Source organism: Prionailurus bengalensis, chromosome B3 (genome assembly GCF_016509475.1).
Source record: "Prionailurus bengalensis isolate Pbe53 chromosome B3, Fcat_Pben_1.1_paternal_pri, whole genome shotgun sequence".
Taxonomy (NCBI): Eukaryota; Metazoa; Chordata; class Mammalia; order Carnivora; family Felidae; genus Prionailurus; species Prionailurus bengalensis.
Genome location: NC_057355.1, coordinates 103,065,682 through 103,084,732, shown reverse-complemented (window position 1 = coordinate 103,084,732; position 19,051 = coordinate 103,065,682). Strand labels below are relative to the sequence as shown.

The 19,051-nt window shown below is 39.9% G+C and overlaps 1 long non-coding RNA gene and 1 other non-coding gene across 3 annotated transcripts in view; both read left to right on the top strand.

Moving 5' to 3' along the window:
• LOC122469123 overlaps window positions 1–19,051 on the top strand; it is a 75,472-nt gene that overhangs the window by 31,992 nt on the left and 24,429 nt on the right. The window contains exon 3 of one of the 2 annotated variants that reach the window (XR_006293385.1): window positions 1,694–7,760. The exons of the other annotated variant lie outside the window; for it this stretch is intronic. This is a non-coding gene — a long non-coding RNA (uncharacterized LOC122469123). Of the gene's footprint in view, window positions 1–1,693; window positions 7,761–19,051 lie in introns of those variants that run through there. 2 annotated transcript variants of the gene reach the window in all.
• Window positions 2,561–2,670, top strand: LOC122469732. The gene has a single exon (XR_006293618.1). It is a non-coding gene; the product is annotated as a U6 spliceosomal RNA (small nuclear RNA).

Genomic DNA, 19,051 nt, shown 5'->3' with positions numbered 1-19,051 from the left:
AGGGAGAGCACACAAGCAGGAGAGGGGCAGAGAGAGAGGGAGAGAGAATTATGAGATCGTGTGGTTTGATCTCATGAACCATGAGATCAATGACCTGAGCTGAAATCAAGAGTCAGATGTTTAACCGACTGAGCCACCCAGGCACCCCTCATCATTACTACATTTTAACTGACTTTTGCAAATTTTCATTGCAATTTTAATTGTCACAAAATGTTCCATGGAGTACACCTATTTAACCATTCACCTGACATTTGTTGAGCATTTAGTTTGCTTCTGATTTTTAGCTATTACAAAAGGAAACATAATGAGAGAACTCTTCACATAAATTTTCCTTATTTGAGGCATTTTGCTTTTCACCAGGAGAAATTTCCAGAAGTTTTATTACTGGACAAAATAATATGAAACTATTTTAGACTCTTAATATTGTCCAACGACTTATCAAAAGGTTCTTAACTAATTACACACCTTCTGGAATGGATGAAAATTTCTATTTTACCCAACGTTGGTCATTTGCTGACACAACAAAACATTTATTCTCTATTTCAACATATATGTCTATATTTGAGGTTTATATTTTTTCAAAGCTCCCCAGGCAATTCTAAGGTGGAATCTGGGTGGAGAGCCCCAGAAGGCTACACTAAAAGTTGCCAAGTGCTGTGGCACCTTTTCCCTCAGCCTCTGGAGATCCTGTGCTCTGATACAAAGGTCTAGGGAAAGAGCCCCGAGGCAATGGGCACCAAGGTAAAGAGGAGATTTCTTCATAAGGCTTAGGGCCAAGTAGGCCCAAGTCATCCTCCTGGGTCTTCTGAGGGAGGGGCCCTTCTCCTCTGGCTGCATAGAGTTAGAAGTGATCCAAAGAGAGCCAAGAGCACATGACCCCAAGGAGGGAGAACAGGAAGGGGGGAAAAAAGGAACTGTCCTGCATAATCAGGAGCTTGGAGTCTCTCTCCCAGCTCTCAGAGAGTCTACTTCCCAGCCCTTGGACCTGAGTCACAGAAGCTGCTAGCTGTGCTGATCACCCACATCAAATGTGCCTCCTCCATAACCCATTCCCATAGTCTTGTTTTTTTTAAGTTGCTTTTTCAAATTACAAAAGAACTATTATTGATCCATCATAAACAAATAATATATAAATGAAAATTTCAATATTGGAAACTTCTCCTTCACTTCCCTATTTCCATTCCCGTCCCCAGAGGTAACCTGATAATAATTTGGTGTGTATCTTTCTAGATCTTTTTCTAGTGGGTGTGAGACTGTGTGCATGCCTCAGGATTTTATAATACATAAATGGAATTACACTATATATAGTTTTCCCCATCCTGCCTTTGTCATTTAACTTCAAGGTGTAGACCACCTTCTGTGTTAGTTAGTATACAGCAGCCTCATTCTTTTTCATGGCTGCATGATAATCCATGGTATATGACGATATCATATAAGGAACACAGCTTGTTGCTAGTGGCTTCAGTTGCCTTTCATTTTTCTCTATAATGACAATGCTTCAATGAGCTTCTTTGTGTCATCTACCTGGCTTTGAGTGTTGCCACTGCCAGAAAATTCCTGGTGTTGGGCTCCAGGTATGCATACCCAGAGGATCTCTGCTACCTCCAGGATTCATTTAGACCCTGGAAGAACACCACCCTGGCTCAGTCCTGGCTTCTTCTCTCACCCTGTTATTCTGTGGTTGTGTTCACAGCATGCCCATGGACCAGCCACCAGAGTTCCGACAACCCCACCATATGATGGAAAGGTGCAAAAAGTACAGCTGGTGTCCCTCTGGCCACTGGGAGGAAAGAAAGAGGGCCAGCTCCTTCACACATAATCCAGTTGGAGAGAGTATGGAAGTGGTTATCTGTCTAAGTGGTTCTCAGTCTTTCTCCCCTGAGATAGAGTGTGGGACTGAAACAGCAGTGAATCACTGATGTAGAAGATACAAGAGCTGCAGTGGTGGTAGGAGCTCTCCAAAGCAGCTGAGAAAGTATGGTGTGTGTGTGTGTGTGTGTGTAACCCTGAACCAAATGTCCTTGGCCCATGGACAGAGATTGCCAACCCTTGATCTAATATGTTGTTGTACTTTTGTCTTTTAAGGTTTTCAAACACCAGGGCACCTGGGTGGCTCAGTTAGTTGGGTGTCCGACTTCGGCTCAGGTCATGATCTCACGGTTCTTGAGTTCGAACACCATGTTGGGCTCTGTGCTGACAGCTCAGAGCCTGGAACCTGCTTCTAATTCTGCATGCTTCTCTCTCTATGCCCCTCCCCTGCTTTCACTCTGTCTCTCTCTCTCTCAAAAATAAATTCTACATTTTTAAAAAAATTAATAAAAAAAGATTTTTCAAACACCTTGTTCCTGCAAGAAGCAATAAGAGCTAATGAGAAGCAGACAGTACCCTGGGTTCCATCTCTCACTTCACTAGGGCCTGCCACAGTTTGGAACAGTTTTGATTGCTACCCTATGCCCTCTTGTTTAGAGGTGCTGTCTGCACTCTTGGATGCAGGGGTTAGGTTTCTTATTTTTCCTGAAAAATGGTGCTAGTGTCATTGGCTGTTAAAAATGAGACAGGTGTGCTCGCTTTGGCAGCACATCTACTGAAAACACTGGAGCGACACAGACAAGATTAGTGTGACCCCTGTTCAAGGGTGACAGGCAAACCTGTGAAACCTTCCATACAAAAATAAGAACTTTTAAAATGGGACATAGGCAAGAGAGCTTTTGCATTTGGATGAGATGTTTTCTGTGTTTGGCTTATCCTGCTTGGTTCTTTCTTTCTACTTTATGGACACGCAAGAAAGAACACATGCTCATAATATTGGAGGCAGGTGCTGAACTTCCTAGGTGGCAGCCCTCCTGAAATGTATTCTTGCATGCACAAATGCAAAGACCCTTGTTGACCTGCTCTCTCAATGCTTTGGAAACTCTGGGGAATGGTGATGTGGTCACTGTTAGAACAGAGCAACAAACAAATCTGGTGTAATTGAGGATAAGCTTAATGTGGGCAGTCCTGATGTTTGCTCACGGAAAGGTGATTCATTTAGATGAATCAGGGCTTTAAAATTGTTTTCTTGAAGTGTAACAGATACAGAAAAGTGCATGCACTGTAAATGTATGGCTTGGTGAATTTGTGCAAAGTGAACACACCTATGTTACCCTGGTAACCACTATGTAGATCAAAAAGTAGAATGTTGGAGTCACCCCAGAAGACCTCTGTACCCACTCCTCCCCCAGTTACTAGTCCTTTGAGGTATAACCAGTAACCTAACTTTCAACACTTTATATTTTTGCCTGTTTTTGAACTTTATGTATACTTGTGAAATTTATTCACATTTTGTGTAGATCTTCTTCACTTATTCTCATTGCTAAATTGTATTCCATGATAGACATATGCCACAGATGGGGTGCCTGGGTGGCTCAGTTGCTTAAGCCTCTGACTCTGGAATTCAGCTCAGGTCAGGGGCTTGTGGGATCAAGCCCTGCTTTGGGCTCTTTGCTTACAGTGCAGAACCTGCTTGGGATTCTCTCTCCCTCTCTCTCTGCCCCTCCCTGGCTTGCATGTGCTCATGTGCCCTCTCTCTCAAAATAAGTAAGCATTAAAAAAAGAAATATGCCACAGTTTATTTATCCATTCTATGTTGATGGGGTTTTATTGCACACATTCCTACAAGTGGAATTATCAGCTCACAGTGTTTGCATATATGCATCTTTAATGGACCCTGGAATAGCAGTAAATGAGAGTTAGGGGTGTATTTTTTATTTTTTTAACTTAGAGAGAGAGAATAGGGGAGAGTGAGAGCAAGAGTACATGCGTGAGAGAGAATCTTAAGTAGGCTCCACGCTGATTGTGGAGCCTGATCCTGGGATGCTGACCTGAGCTGAAATCAAGAGTTGGTCAGACGCTCAACCAGACTGAGCCACCCAGGCGCCCCAGGAATGTATTTTTGGTAGGGGACAAAGCACAAAGCTAAGATCAGCCCCCAGGTTTCTGGTCTCCTTCCAGGCTTGGATTACAGGGGAGCCAGAGCAAGGCACTTAACCTCTGTGTTTCCTCAGCTGTAAATTGGAAATAATTGGTACCTGCTCTATTACTTTCTGTGGGATGAAAAAGGCCTCTGCAAAATCTCAAGCTGCACAAATGGAAGCTCTCATTAAAATGGAAGCAGGGAAGGGGGATTTTTAATTATCAATGAGAACTATCTTTAGTTCTGTAACTGTATTTATGTGGATTTCCATTCCCAATTAAGAATCCAGAGATTAGTTAACTGCTCAGCTAGACTGAGTAGTATTGCCAAAGGGGCCTGCAGTGTTATTGTCTCAAACCCAAACACAGTAAGTAACTTCCCAGACCTATCCTGTGAATCTTGCTAGAAGTTTCCTCAACTGCCTGGAGCCCCAGGGGTCCTCCCAGTTCTTTCTCTTAGTCGCCAATGCCTCAGCTTTTTCTTTCCCCCCGCATCAGCTTGAGTTGGCCTACTCTGGGAAAAACTGGTTTGATGCTGCCTGACCAGACCAATTATAATGCACCAGGAAAGCAGAAGGACACCATCATCCCATGTCTTCCTGCGTTATTGAACATAAAGTGTGAATATTGTCAATGAGGTCCTTTGGTCTTACGGTACAACTAAAAGTTCACAGGCATTTATTCTACCAAAGGTTGTGCTAAAATGAATCGGGGACTACAAAATACAATAATTGAAAGTAGTGTCAACATTTTTTCTATCCTCCTAGTTCCCTTGCAGATGGTTGCACAAATGTTACACAAGTAGAAGGCAGTGCCCTCTTCTGGCCAATGCCACACTTGCATGGCTGTGGCTAAGAGGCTTGCCAACTCATGGGACTGGTTTTTCACTGGGTAACAGGCTCATCTTGGGGTTAGTCTTGAGTAAATCACATCTGGGAATCCACCCTCCCTTTCCTCTTCAAAAGAGAAAAATCAGAACTATGATAGTTACATTTTATGTGTGATTAACATTTAAATCAGTAGACTTTTTTTACCTTCCATAATGTGGGTAGTTACCTTAAGAGCAAAAACTGAGGTTTCCTGAAGAAAAAGAAATTCTGCTTCAAGACTGGAAAATAGAAACCTGGGTGTTTCCAGCCTTCAGATTTTGAATACAAGACTACAACGTCAACTCTTCCCTGAATTTCTAGCTTGCCAGCCTGCTCTGCAAATTCCAGACTTGTCTGCCCCCATAATCGTGTGAGCCAATTCCTTAAAATAAATCTGTGAATGTGTGTGAGTGTGAGTGTGTGTGTGTGTGTGTGTGTGTGTGTGTGTGTGTGTATCTTGTTGGTTTTGTTTCCCTGAAAACCCTAATACAAAACCTAACTCTAAAACCCATTTATATCAGTGACATCTCATTTGTATAAACATAAGGGGACATGAAGTATGGCAGCTGACCTGAGTTCAGGTTCAATTCCCAGTACCATCTAATTTACTAGTTTCATGAACTAGCTACTTAATTATACTTAGCCTTGGTATCTTCATTTTTATAAAGGGGAAAATAGTAGCATTTACTGAATATGCTGTTGTGAAGATTAAGAGAAAACATGTGCTTAGAATAGTGATTGGCTCAGAATAAGTACTCATTAATGTTAGTAGTTATTATTAATTATTTTTATTACTAAGGTCATAGAGGGAAGCTGCCAAAAAAAGGGTGATTTATAGAGTGAGGGGTACATGGAAGGGTTGCTGGTCTTGTTCACTCCCCCACCCATTGTCTCCCTAGACTCTTAGGGAGACAAGCAGTCTCTGCTTTTCACAACCTGTTCTTGGGCAGTATTATAAAGCCATTTCTTGTAAAGTGTCCTAACTGTTCCCATAGGAACCCAATCAAGATTAAAAGTTGGATTCTGAATTAATGATTAAGTCATATATGAAACCATTATTATGTCACAAAAGTAAAGTTCAGTAAATCTTGGTAATCATTTAAAACAGTAAAACTATGTAAGTCCTAACACAGGGCTTCCATAAAATTTAATCTTCACTCCATGGTACAATTTACCAATTTAATTAGCAGTTTTGTTTGCCTTCTCACAATTTAGAAGGCCTTCTGTAAGATGATTTGGATCACTTTTCGGCCTTTTGGCTAAGATCAAGTGTTGTAAGATGATTTGGTTGGTCAAAACCTTGTTTTTAAAGCTAGCCAAGTGGTTATCTCCAAGTATACGGATTTGGGTTAATTTATATATATGTGTGTATTTATATATTTATCTCTGTGTTATTCAGTGATTCACCAGAAGGACCCACAGGACTCAATCTTATACACTTACTAAGATTTATTACAGCAAAATGTATAGAGCAAAAGCAGTAGGAAAAAGATATGCACTCATGGGGTCCAGACATTCAACACAGACTTCAGTGTCTTTCCACACAGGAGTGTGGAGGCCACACAGGAGTACTCTTTCTTTCGCCATTAACTTCAGGGACATATATAGAATGTTTTTACCCAGAGAAGCCTGTTTGAGTCTCAGAGTCCAAGGTTTTTATAGGGGGCTGGTCACATAAGTATATCCTGCTATGTATGCAACCAACTCTGGTAACCAAAACCCAACCCTAACAATGAAACTAGGTGCACATCATTGATCTTGATGTTTGTGCAAAGCGCCCCTGAGAAGCACGTATGGTATGATCCATTGGTCCTGGTGTATGTAAGTCATCAACCACCAATATAAAGAACACTCTAAGGGCTGCCAAGGGTTAATCATGGGTCTCTTGAAGACATGTAAGGAGCAAGCAACCAGAAATGCTGTGTTAACTCTTTCCTCACAGTCTGTATTTTCTGAAATGTCTATAATTAACATCTATTACTTTGATAATCACAAAAGTATTGATATAAAGGCATCTGCCGTTAATGATTTTCCTTTCTAGTTATTTAATGGTGTTGTTTTATAATCTCAGTATAGTTCCCTGTAGTCAGCAGAGCTGCTGAAAGAAGTAAAGTCATCCTTCTAGACACTTCATGGATCCCCATCAGAGCCTTCATACTCTTTGGGAAAACCATAAAAACAGGCCAGGACAAAGCCTGTGAGACATAGAAGGAACCACAGCAATACCTAATTCAACTTCCCCATCTTAGAGATGAGGAAGTGGAAATACCGAGCAGTGAAAGGGCTCATCCCGGTTCTGAATCTTAGATCTTCTAATTAAAAACCTCTTTTGGAACTCCTGAAATGGGTCAAGGCAATGTCTGCTCAGTTGCTTCTGATGATTGTCTTAACATGGGCAGAAACTGGAGGAGCCCTGACTGATGGGACTGCCTGAACTGAATGTGCATGGTCAATCTCCCTTAGTCTAGACAGAGGCTTCCTATCCTTCCCCAACCCCTTCCTTGTCCAGTGACTTGACAGAAGCACCAGGACTCTGTTATCCAGAGCATTGCCTATGCCACTAGGTCAATGGTCTAGTTTGGGACCTAGTAAGAAATTAGTTTAATCTTCACCAAATTTCCCCCTTTTCTCCCTTTCATTTACTCTCTTGTAGGCTGGAGGGTGGTATCTGTCTCTACACTGGACTCCAAATTCCTTGAGGGCCTTCTGGATCCAGGTTATATAGTGGTTATGATTATGGGTAGTAAAGTCAAATGGTCCGAGGTTTGAATTCTGGCTTAACATCTCACTGGCTTGTGGGATTTGAGTGAGTTACTTAATGGGAGTAATAGTACTTCCTTTATAAGGTTACTGGGAAGATTAAAGGAAGTAATAACTCTTAACTAGAATAGAATTTGGTATATAAAAACGTTCAATAAATATTGAATATTATTTTTTAAATAGGTACTTCATTTACTTTGGAAAACCCTGTTCTCTGATCTTTTTAATAGTTTTGTTGAGATAATTAACACACAATATACACTGTATGTATTTAAACTATAAAATGTCATAAGTTTTAACATGTACACACCTGTGAAACTATCCCCACAATCAAGTAAATGATCATATCCATACCCTCCCAAAAGTTACCTTATATCCTTTTGTAATCCCTTTTCCTGTCCTCAGGCAATTGCTGTCTACTCTTTGCCTCTGCAGATTAGCTTGCATTTTCTAGAATTTCATACAGATGGAATCATATGGTATGCTCTTTTTTTTTTTTTTTTTTGGCTTCTTTCATTCAGCATTATTTTGAGATTCATCCATGTTGTTGAGTGTATTGATTACTAGTATTCCATTGTTGAGGGTATCAATTACTCAGTAGATGCACCACAATTTGTTTATCCATTCACTTACTGATGAACATTTGGGTTGTTTCCAGTTTTGAAGTATTAGAAATAAACTTCTAGAAATAAAACTTCCGTGAACATCTGTGTACATATCTTTGCATAAACATATACTTTCTCCTTGGAAGTGAATGGGTGGGCCCTAAGGTGGGTATGTTTAAATTTTTAAGAAATGACCAAATTATTTTCCAAGTAGTTGTACTATTTTGTATTTCCACCAGTAGCATGAGAGTTCCAGTTGCTCCGCATCATTGACAAGAGTTGGTATGGTTAGTCTTTTTAGTTTTAGATATTCTAATAGATGTGTAATGATACCTCTTTGTGATTATAATTTGAGTTTCCCTAATGACATTGTAAATGTGTTTTTGCCACCCATGTATCTTTTTGATGAATTGTCTGTTCAAATCATTTGCCTATTTTTAATTAGGGTGTTTGCTTTTCTTATTGTTGAGTTTTGAAACTTTTTGATATATTCTATATACAAGTCCTACATATGGTTTACAAATATTTTCTTTAAGTCCGTAACTAGTCTTATTATTCTCTTAATAGTGTCTCAAAGAAAAGAAGTTATTAATTGTAAAGAAGTACAATTTATCAATTTTTTGTTTTATGGATTGTGCTTTTGGTATTCTAATCCAAGGATCCTTTCTCTACTAAATCACTTTTACATGTTCACTGGAAATCAATTTACCATATGTATGTTGGTCTATTTCCACACTTGGTTCTCCAGTGATCTGTTTTCATGCCAATATCATGCTATCTTGATTACTTAGCTTTCCAAATTTGTCTAGCTATTTTATGTCTTTTTCATTTCCAAATGAATTTTACTAAAAAAATTTTTTTTTTTTTTTGGAGAAAGAGAATGGGGGAGGAGCAGAGGGAGTGAGAGAGAATCTCAAGCAAGCTCCATGCTCAGCACAGAGTCCAACACAGGGCTCAATCCCAGGACTCTGGGATCATGACCTGAGCCGAAATCAAGAGTTGGACACCCAACCAACTGAGCCACCCATGAGCCCCTCCAAATAAATTTTAGAATTAGCTTGTCAATTTTTACATGAAAAAAACTGTTAGAGTTTTGACTAGGATAGCGTTGAATAAATTTAGGGAGAACTGTCTTCTTCACAGTATTAAGTCTTCTGGTCCATGAGTATAGAATATTTCTTTATTTATTGAGGTATTAATTTATCTCAACTATATTTTATAGTTTTCAGAGTATAGGACATACATATTTTGGTCAATTTATTGCTATGCATTTGATATATTTGGTAGTAGGGGAAACAGTATTGTTTTTAATTTCAATTTCCAATTGCTTGCTAGTATATAAAAATACACTATTTTTATATATTGAACTTATATCCAGAAAACTTGCTAAAGCTCACTTATTATTTTTCATACTGATTTTTGTAGACTCCATAAGATTTTCTGCATAGACAGTTATGTCATTTATGAATAGACAGTTTTATTACTTCCTTTCCAATCTAATCATCTTTTATTTCTTTTTCTTACCTTATTGCACTGGCTGGAACCAGTACAGTGTTGAATAGAAATGGTGAAAGTAGAAATCTTTGCCTTGTTTCTAATTTAGAAAGAATGCAGTTTTTTTTACCATTTAGTATAATGTTAGCTGTAGATGCCCTATAACTGGTTGAGGAAGTTTCCTTCTATTCCTAGTTGGCTAAGGTGTTTTTTTTTTTTTTTTTAAACCGAGAATTGATGTTGGATTTTGTCACATATTTTTCTGCATCTATTCATATGATTCTTTTTTGTCTTTAATATGGTAAATTACAAAGATTGATTTAATCATAGCTTTATTGAGATACAATTCACAGAGCATAAAGTTCACCCTTTTAGAGTGTACAATTCAGTGGATTTTACTATATTTGCAGAATTACGCATCTATCACCACAACCAAATCCCATAACATTTCATTATCCTAAAGGGAAACTCTGTTCCTATCAGGAGTCAGTCCCCACTTCCCCCACTCTCCCCAGGTCCTGGCAACCTGTATGGATTTGCCTATTCTGCACTTTAATATAAATGGAATCATATTCAATGTGGTCATTTGTGAATGGCTTCTTTCACTTGGCATAATGTTTTCAAGGTTCGTCTATGTTATGGCATGTATCAGTATTCCATTCATTTTTATGGCTAAATAATATTCTACTGTGAGGATATACCACATTTTGTTTAACCATTCGTCAGTTAATGGGCATTTTATTTGTTTCCACTTTTTAGCTATTATGAATAACGCTGCTGTGAACATTTGTTACAAGTGTTTGTGTCAACATATGTTTTCATTGCTCTTGAGTATATACCTAGGAATAGAATTTCTGGGTCATATAAGTCAGTCTGTTTCATCCTTTAGGGAATTGCCCCACTGTTTCCCAAAGTGGTTGTACTATTGTGAGAAGATTCAATTTAACAGATAAGGCTATTTAGATTATTTATTTCTTCTTGAGTGAGTATTGGTAGTTTATGCCTTCCAAGGAATTTGTCCCTTTCATCAGTTGTTGAATTTATCAGCATAAAGTTGTTAATATTTCCTTAGTCTTCTTTTAGTGTCTTTATAATGTGTAGTAATGTCATCTCTCATTCTTACTATTGATAATTTGTGGGGGTTTTTCCTGATCAATGTAACCTACGTTTATCAATGTTATTGACTATGTATATTAGATATTTTAAAAATCTTTGTGTGTGTCACTCTGTCATGTGGAAAATTGAGTAGGCTCCAAGTACACCAGTAGGCAGGCTATCCTAGAGTTCATGAAATATAAAGGCTCACATACCCAATTGAAACGCATGGATCACACTTTTTATTAAATCAGTGTACAGCACTGTGAGAAGCAAGGGGGGGGCGGAGAATGGTCAAGTTAAACACTTAGGATAGGGAACAAGTGGCATCGATAGGACTATCCTGGGGCATACTATGTTATATGTATTCTATCTCAGCTGCATCAGCTTTTCCTGCTGCAGACATGAAGACTAGAGTTGAGGTTCAAACAAGTGGATCCTGGGTCAATGATACTTGCTCCGTTAGAGAGGTGCAATTAGTCAGAATTGTAGCTTGTCATATAGTCTGTTGAACAGCCATGGACGGCACGTGGAACACTAGTAGGTAACACTAGTGGGTGGTCGAATTAAGGACTCATGAATATTGATATATAATGTATCATTGAATATTTAGTGCCCAGGTGCCCCGCAGGTATGTTATTACCTCATGTACTCTTGGATCTTGTAGCCCTTTTCATTGATGTTTAATCCATACATGCTCTACTTACTAATTACTGATCTATACTTGATGTATCTTATGAGTTCATCCACCCATTTCTTTTCTTATCCTCTATAGAATTGAATATTTTGAAACTGTACATTGAATGCACTAAACCCTCCCCCTATTATTCCTTCTTTCTGTGACACAGTCACCTACTTTACACATACCACCCACTGAACAATTGTTAAATAAAAAATAAGCAATACCCTCAGCTAGTATTGCCATAGAAACATGCTTATTCAAACAAAGAGTTCCTGCAATTAAATACATATGGGAAATACTGGGTTTCTTTACTATAGGCCTTGTTAGTGCCCTAATGCACTAACCTTTCTGTGAGTGGTACCTTTCTGTGAGTGGATATCACATGTACTGTCCTCAACCTATTGACTGATGGACCACTTTACTCCAGGTGCATCACAGAACACATCTTAGGAGATGCTACCTTGGGAATTGCTCTGTGCAAGGCCTTAAAGAGGGCTGGGAAATGTAGATGTTTACTACAGCCAGGTGTAGGCCAACCAGTATACCTTGTGTACTTTATAAACATTCTGCTTTTCTGGGTTAGAAAGAAAATTATGACAAGAAGCAAGATAGGGGAATGGAAGTTACTCAGGGAGTGAACTGACCAAATTATTCATTCAAGGGTTTCTCTAATTTACCCTTTGGAATAAATCCAGGGACGGTGCCCCATTCCCCAATCAGCACAGTGCTGACAATATTCTTTCACAAATGGCTTATAGACTGCTGCATAGGCAGGTGCTTTGAAAGGTATTAAGATTATACAAAGGACACTTCCTTTTCCACAATGCTGGGAAAATATGCCTAATAGGACTTCAGGGAACCCAGATCTCTATACATGATTATCCTGGATGGTCAAGGGATTCTAAAGACTTGAAACTGAGTTTATTGGAGAATGTATCAATGGGAAGATAGCATGTTTCATTTAGTAGACAACACAGGAAAAATAGAGCCGATCATAGGTCTTCTACCCTGTTTTGCTCCATTTCATAGCCTCTGCCCCCCAACACCAACGTGCAGGCAAGTACTCCCACTTCTGGCCCCTCCCTCTCTTCTGCACACAAAGCAGCCTTCTTCTTGACACTCTTGTATTCTCTTCCTGGCACCCTTCTCCCAATCTCTACCTGTGTAAATCCTGCTCATCCTTCAAATTGTTTCCTCTGGTGAGCTCTACTCAACTCCTACCTACTAGGTTATGCTTTTTTTCCTATCACTTATCACAAGTGTTAATTACTTAATGATTGTCTCTTCTATGAGGTTGTGAGTTGTGTGAGAATGGAAACTGCATTGACTACTTCACTACTGAATCACCAGCACAAGGCATAGAGTAAGTGGTTAATAAGTCCAGTTGAATGATTGAAAACAATATAGGTGCTGATATATTTTGCAATGAATTTAGGGCAGTTTTGTCTTCCCTTGCCTTAGGTCAAAGTCTTCTCAATTCCCTTTCTCCAAGGCTTAGATTCTCCTCAGATTCTTTTTAGATACTCATTCCAAGAAATGCCTCTCTTATCTATTCCCTTATCAGAGAAGAGTTTGCCATCAGCATGTACAGGCTAACGTCTCTCACGTAATCTAGAGCAAAGGAGCTTTGGAAAAGCAATGTTTTCTTTCTAAGTATGAGGTGTTCAGAGTTCCCAGTGAGCTTGAGACTGCAGTGAATAGCTTGTATGTTCTCCCAAAACCTGGCATGAAGGACTGGTGTGTCTGTGGAGAGCCATGAAGCAAGTTGTGTTTGCAATTATGCTGCTGGTGTTGCTGGGAAGAATGCATGGAAAGCTGTTCCAGGGTGGGCACGTTCTCTGCAATGTTGGGAACACAGCTCCTTAGCGGTAGAACAGTTATACTAGACCTGCTTCAATCAGTTCCTCCTCAGGGTACTTGCCTGCCTCTCACCTCTCCGATTTCACTCTCACACCCATGCCTGGGGCTTGAAATTTCCCTTGCCCACCCCAAAGTCACCTGCTTTCAAATGGATGGACATGATTAGGCAAATATGGCTGGAGGCAAAGTGGCTGGAGGTGAGGACAGTCTCCCTCTTGCGCTTTCTCTTGAGACAGGACTTTTTCTGAGGTGCAAACTTCCTTGAAGCACTAATGAAGACCTGCATCCCAAAGGGGAAGGAACATAGCTCTGCACTGGACAGAGCTGAATTCTACCCCTTGCTCTGAGTTGTTGTAAAAACTCAATGAGATAATGTGATTAAAGCCCTTAGGAGACCAGATTGCACATTGTTAGTGCTCAAAACATGGTAGCCATTTAACTATTAGGTGTTCATTGGATATTCTCAGAGGATTCTGTGTCTCCTGCTTCAGTAACATGACACTGGATGGAAATGGCTCGTTCACTTTTCTCTACTAGACTGTAACATCCTTGTAGGCCCAAACCTAAAACAATGCATTCCAGATCCCATGATTAGCTCACATTCGTTGAGTGCTTATGATGTCAAACACCAAATGCTTTAATTCTCAAAACCCTAGAGTTAGGAATTACTGTTTTATAGTATTTATAGCTGAAGATATGGAGGCACCAAGTGGTTTAAGTAACTCACCCATTGTGATGTATCTAGTAAGTGGTGGAGACAGTATTTAAATACAGTACGTGGGGTTCCAGAACCTGTGCTCTTTACCACTGCATTGCACTGCCTCAATCCTCATTCTTCTTAGGTTTTCCTCATTTTTCTCCACCTACACCGTGGAACGTATCATCCCTATTGTCTCCGTCTGTGCTTATGGGGCTAAAACTATTCTGTGATTCTCTTTGTGCTAATGCCTCACAATGCCTCATGTAATAGCATGCTCTACAATTGCTTCTCCATTTGTCTAGTGCTGGGTTTGGCATACTAAGTTTATGTACCAATTATGCTCTTTCACAAAGTATCTCTTGGTTCCATTGTCTGACTGGATACTAGACCGAGTGGATCACTGGGCAGACCTTTTATCCTTTTGTGTTCTTAATGACAACCATCTGTTTCCTAAAGCAATTGAAATCTTCAGTTATTAGCATAAAGGAAAAACATTGACTCTGGGCACAGCCTCACACTACTGGTACATGCCTGGGGCATCAGTTACCACCAAGGTTTGCCTGTCCACCTTTCTCAGAGAGAGTCTGGGTGAAACTGGGGTTTCCTTTCAAGAACAGATGCCCACGCCCCATGTGGTTTTAAAAAAAACATGCAAATCGTATATGCAAGAATATTATATATCTTTGGAGTTAAATAAATAATATAGCCATCATCCCTCTCAATAGAATATTATTGGATTCCACCCAGTCCTCTGCGTACCCCTCCCCCAACCCTCCCCCAGTAATGCCAATATGCTTTTCATTATACAAAGAGTAGGAGTTGTTTGAGAGCAATACTTTCTGGTTGAGTAAGTCAGATGTGATTTCCAGGTACTTTGTGTGAAAGATGCTAGCAGCAAACTTGGGAGTATTCTGCGGTTTCACATTCTATTCAAACTGAGGTTTCCAGAGAGCTGTTTCTGATTCTGACTTCACAACCACTGCAGCACAATAGTGTACTGAGAACAGATGTGTCAGTAAATTGTGGTCAATGTGAAAAATTAATTTTTGCCACAGTTGGGGACACGTACTTTTATGGCAACGGCCATTAGAATATTAAGCTGAGCAGTGTTGCAGATGGTGAAAAGCAGAATTCAAACAGCAGGAGGAAAGGTGGAGAATACCAGAGAGCCAGTGTCCAAGAAAAATGGTTTCTGATAGGCAAGAACTTTGCTGTGAAACTATGTAAGAAAACTTGCGAGAGAATTTGGTCGTGGCTATAGGCATTCTACTCAAACAGGAATGCTAGTGGGATATCGTGTGCCTGTCCCTGAAGTGTCCACTCCTTCCAGGAGAGCCACCAGTTCCAGTACTAAGAAAGGTGTCTCAGGGGTGCCTGGGTGGCTCAGTTAAGCGTTGACTCTTGATTTTGGCTCAGGTCATGATCTCACGGTTCATGGGATGGAACCCTGCGTCAGGCTCTGCGCTAACAGTGCAGAGTTTACTTGGGATTCTCTCTTTCTCCCTCTCTCTGTCCCTCCCCCACTTGCAGGCGCTCTCTCTCAAAATAAACATTAAAAAAAAAATGTGTCTCAAGGACCATAAAAGTGAGAACCATTACTCCAGCCAGCAGATATTTGTGAAGTGGTTTAACAAGTTTTCATTATTTATTCCCTGCCACTAATGTACCCTTTGAAATAATTTCACTGTCTGTTCCGTCCCACCGCTAATGAATTAGAAACACTCATGTCTGCCCAGGGCTGGAGGAAATGCAATGCAATTCTACCACAGATTTGGTAATGTCTGTATGCAGCGGCTAAAAGATCCAAAAAACTGGACATAATTTTCAGTGCTATTCAGTTTGTGAGAAGATTAAGTTAAAAACAACAAAGAAACTTGGAACTTTAAGGAAAATTGCTTTCAGAACTTGGGAGGGGGGGTAGGGGACACATTTGAGACCATGAGGCAGAAACCCTTGGAGAGATGCCCAGAAAAGTAGTATTCCCATCAATCCTTCTCTATCCATCTCTCCCCTAAAAAAGGCATAACTTCCTATTCTAGAACTAGAATGTGTGTGCTTCTTGCCTGTAGGACTTGCTGAAGATGATATGGCTGCAATTGAGTGACTTGGGTAACTTTCTTCACCTTTAAGATGAAGTACATGGGTGCCTGGGTGGTTCAGTTGGTTAAGCATCTGACTTTGGCTTAGGTCATGATCTCACAGTTCATGGGTTTGAGCCCCGCGTGGGGCTACGCTGACAGCTCAGAGCCTAGAGCCTACTTCAGATTGTCTCCCTCTGCCCCTCCCCTGCTCACACCCTCTGTCTCTCAAAAATGAATAAACATTGAAAAAAAGAAAAGATGCTGTATTAAGTGGCAGCCTAATTGATATGTGAACCATGTTCTTTAGGATGAGGTGTTTTTTTATTTAAGTAGGCTTCACGCCCAGCATGGAGCCCAACATGGGGCTTGAATTCACAGCCCTGAGATCAAGACCTGAGCTGAGATTAAGAGTCAGATGCTTAACCAACTGAGCCATCCAGGCACCCCAGGATGAATTTTTATATCTCAGGAAACATACAGAAAATCTTCACTTGCATTCTTTTTTGTTATAGTTAGGATAGCCATATAATCATTTATCCTCAAAACCAGGACACTTGAGAATACAAGGAGGGTGCTATTAATAATTACACCTGGACAACATAAACCAGAATTGTTCCAGGCAAACTGAGATGTATGAACACTTATAGTACAATCTTGGTGTTCAATAAATGTTTTATCACATTATGTAGCTTTTAGGCCCCAAGCATGATAATCTAATTTTTTAAGTTTATTTTGAGAGAGAGAGCAAGAGAGTGGGGGAGAGGCAGAAAGGAAGAGAGAATCCCAAGAAGACACAGGGGGTGACCTCACAAACCGTGAGATCATGACCTGAGCCGAAATCAAGAGTCAGACACTTAACTAAGCCACTCAGGCGCTCTAGGACAACCTAATTTGAAAGAGGAATATTAATATAGGTATTATATACTAGAGGTGTAATCTTTTAGTTATGCTAATGCACCAAATACATCCCTTTGGCTAGAGGGAAGAGTGTTCCATTTTCCCCCTTGTGTACTTCGGATACTTTGAGCATTCTGATCTGTTTTATCGTAAGGTAAGTGAGTGAGCACAGGAAGCTAGTCAATTGCAGCAAATCGCACTGCTGAGCTGAGCTCAAAGCTAAAAACTCTGTTCCCTGGAGTCCCCAGCAGTTGTACTGTTCACTGAACCATGAATGGATGCCTTCTAGAATTTGATCAGATTTCTATTGCAGATTCACCGGAAGTGGAGACTTATTACTACTTTTCAGATAAGAAATCTGGTGAAGTTTGTAGAGTTCACATTAATCCTCTTCATCCCACTTCTACAAAAAGCGTGGGTGCTAGTTCTTCCTAATCATTAGTCATGTAGTTGGGTCTTTTTTTTGGTAGAGATTTCTTTGGGCATTCAAGAAGGGATCCAGGTATTCATTAAGTTTAGTCCTTGGGATTTTTGTGTGTTGCAGTAACCAGGCAACAGTTCAGATGTTTTAACTTAGCATGTCCTGTACTAGCAAGTTTAAAAAAAGAACTGTCAAGCCATACTTGGCAGAACCTTCCTTGGACTCTCCCACCCTCTGTACAGTTCTCCTGTACATCTTGGCTGTTCCTCCACTGCTAACAGAGACCTCTTCTGTCTCGGCCACTCTGACAGCCTTGTCCAAGCCTTTCTCACCGAGGGGCAGCTAGATACCCAGTGTGCTCAATAATTGGTAGGACTGCAACTAGGGGTTTGATCACCCATTACCTTTCCTTAACAACTCTTATATCCAGATCTTAAACCTACTCTTAACTGCTACGCCTTTGAACAGAATTTGCCTTTATTTATGAAGATATAACTAAGTTCTAAGTAGTTTAAGAATTGTGCTTATCCATCAACTATAAGAATATGCATTTCAAACACAAACTCTAGCTCTTTAAAGTGAATATCCAATGAAACTGATTCAGTTGACATAAAACGTGTAAAAGGCCAGCTGCGTAATGTTCAATGTTAGATGGATTGGACTTTCTAGGTATACAATTTTGGAAGCAGAACTACAGCACTAAAGCAACCAGGATAGGCACATGTAAGATGTTGTTCTTAGTAGCAGCATTCTGTAGTACAGTGGTATACAGGAAAAGCTTTGCTATCAGTCACACCTAGGATTCTAATCTCAGTTCTTTACATAGGAACTGTGTGATCTCTATAACCTCTTAGCCTAAGTTGCATCATCTATAAAATGGGGATGAGAACTGTCCTTGTCTTAGAGGTTTGCTGGGAGGCTTAACTGAGATAGTGCACATAAAATGTTTAGTAGTGTCAACTACTTGTTTTCGTCTCCTCCTAGATTGTGTATTATCTCAAAAGCAGAGGTGTTAAGAATCAAATGAGCTAACGTATGTAAAATGTGCATAGAAGCTATCATTAGCCCCCAGTAAACGAAGCCATTAAGTAGGACAATATATGAAGCTCTATTTAACTTGATCTGTCTAAAAAGTTAACCAGTTATTTTGGGAGTTTTCCCACAGCTTTGGAACCTACCAGTGGCAGCTTAAGGGAACAAGAACAAGTGGAAGAGAAAAGGCAATGGTCTAGACTGGTAAGCAAGCAACTGCATAAAAAGGGTACTGGATGCCTGAACAAAAAGTAGACAAACCCTAAGCCCTGGTGACAGAGTTGGCGCCATCCATTATTACTATGACTTTGGGAATTTACTTAAATAACCTTTTTAAGGTTTCCTTATCTCTAAAAAAGGATTCTTTTTAATCTACCTAACTTTAAGGAATGCTGGTCTAAATGGCGGTTTAAAAAAGAGGCTTAACATAAAATAAGGACCACAGCAAAAACTGACCAAAGTGTTACATTTCCTCTTAGATGATACTAACACTCGTAAGCATAGCTTAGAATTCTAGGTGGCCTGAGATTCTATTATACTTGTGAATCTAGGATTGTGATTTCAGCAAACCTCAACAAAGAAACCATCATCTACAACCATTTCT